Here is a 2,044-nt window from a genome sequence, read left to right on the forward strand (position 1 = left end):
GCAGCGGTCGGCTTTCCCCCGTCCTCACCGCCAGGTAAGCTGACCTAAAATACGCAACTTCAGCTACGGTATTCACGTAGCTGAAGTTGCGTATCTTAGGTCGGAACCCCGCTGTAGTGTAGACCTACGCTAAGAAAAGTTGTTTCTTATCCAGTTTGTGTTTTATAATTGGACCCTTTGTATAAATTTTTAGAGCTCCTTCTGTTACTTTTAGGGTTATACTACAGGAGGAAATATGTTTCTTTTTATACTGAAAATATCCTGCCATTTTCACAAAATTACAGAATAATGAACAGCTTTCATGTCCTCATTAGATATGTTCAGAACTGTTTCAGGATATTATTTTAATTGAAAAAAGGTTGGATAGGTGCCTTCTAATAACCTCTCTATCTCCTTTTATCTTTATACCTTTACAAGATGATTATATAAGTGAACCTTTAATACCTGAGGTGTTGAAAATCCAACTGCAGGTCTAGTAACAACAATTATTTCTTTGCTTTACTAAGGCAGTGAAAAAAGAGTTGGAGAAACGTTCACATCCCCCTGGTGAGGCTGTTAAAATAAAAACATCAGTAGGTTTAGATAATTACTTTAGGTATTTTTACCCTTTATACTCATTTTATATTTTCAAAGCAAATGTACATCATGGAGGCTCTTATCAAATTTACCGTAGTAATTAGATTACTAGCTTCTCAGGCTATTATACTGTAAAACGAAAGGGAACTTTGCTGGCCTACTTTTTATATTACATTGCTTTTCCTTACTAGACTGTATGCTGATGTCTGTTTTTCTCTTTACAACAGTAATACTGTAACAGGATAAGGTAAAAAGGAAACAACGCAGTTGTGGAAGAAGGATGGTCTAGTGGTTCAGAACTAAATCTTGAAGTCTGAGTTCTTTTCCAACCTCTACTACAGAGTTACTTTGAAATGTGGGGCAAGTCACACATGGTCTAGATTTTCCTATCTTTATGGTGAGTATAACATATATCTACACCACATAGATGTTGTGAACTTTAATTCACCTACATATTGGTGAAGCAATTTGAAGTGCTAGGATGGAATGTCATATTGCTACACAAGTGAATAAAGGATCAAGTTTTCCCAGGGTCTAGATAGCTCTGATGATAGTTTTACCCTAGCTGTGCTCTAACTGGAGCGTTGAGAGGTGCATAGGAGTAGTTTATCTCACTGTTGCATTCACTATCACATGTGTCAAAATGGAATTCAAGTCTTTTTCTGGCCAAAAAATATCTTCCAGTGAAGCAGTACATGTATCTAATTGCCTTCTGGGCAAGTTATACAGCTTCTTAAACTGAAGTTGCCAAGAGACTGTAGGAAACCTAAATGGAAGATGATAGCCTTCTTACTACTTCCACTGGTCTCTTTGAACTTTCAATAGCTTCAGATGTTATCAATTTATCAATGATATTCCCTTTTTTGTGGATGGGGGTTCTTTCCATTTCAGAAATATGTCATTTATTTTCCTTCCCGTGCTTGTGAAAATTAATATTTTAAAAGGAAAAAATATCTACTAATGACAGTAAAGTCACTCTGATTGCAGAAACTGGCATATAAACTATGGCTGCCTGTAAACTTTCTTTGATCAAGTCTTATCCCCTGTGGAATCAAAATTTAACCCCATGCATTTCATCGTGGCATCTTTGTATTATATTTTACCTTCATTAAACAGAATGTTTTCATCTTCTGCCCTTTGCAGTACATTTAGGGTGACCCGACAGCAAGTGTGAAAAATTAGGACAGGAGGTGGGGGGTAATAGGAGCCTATATAAGAAAAAGACCCAAAAATCAGAACTGTCCCTATAAAATCAGGACATCTGGTCACCCTAAATATGTTTCTGACTACTGTCATGCTCTGCTTCATCAGCTGCATGATAAATTAATACCCAGTGAATGTCACCAAATATCTTATTTGATTTCTGGAATATTTCACTGGCAAATTTAATCCCAAATGGTAATTTATAAAATCAATAGCATATCCACAGTGTATTGAACATACATAACAGGGAAGACTCAGCATTCAG

The sequence above is a fragment of the Terrapene carolina genome, unplaced genomic scaffold (genome assembly GCF_002925995.2).
Source record: "Terrapene carolina triunguis isolate 2854851 unplaced genomic scaffold, T_m_triunguis-2.0 Scaffold68, whole genome shotgun sequence".
Lineage (NCBI taxonomy): Eukaryota > Metazoa > Chordata > Testudines > Emydidae > Terrapene > Terrapene triunguis.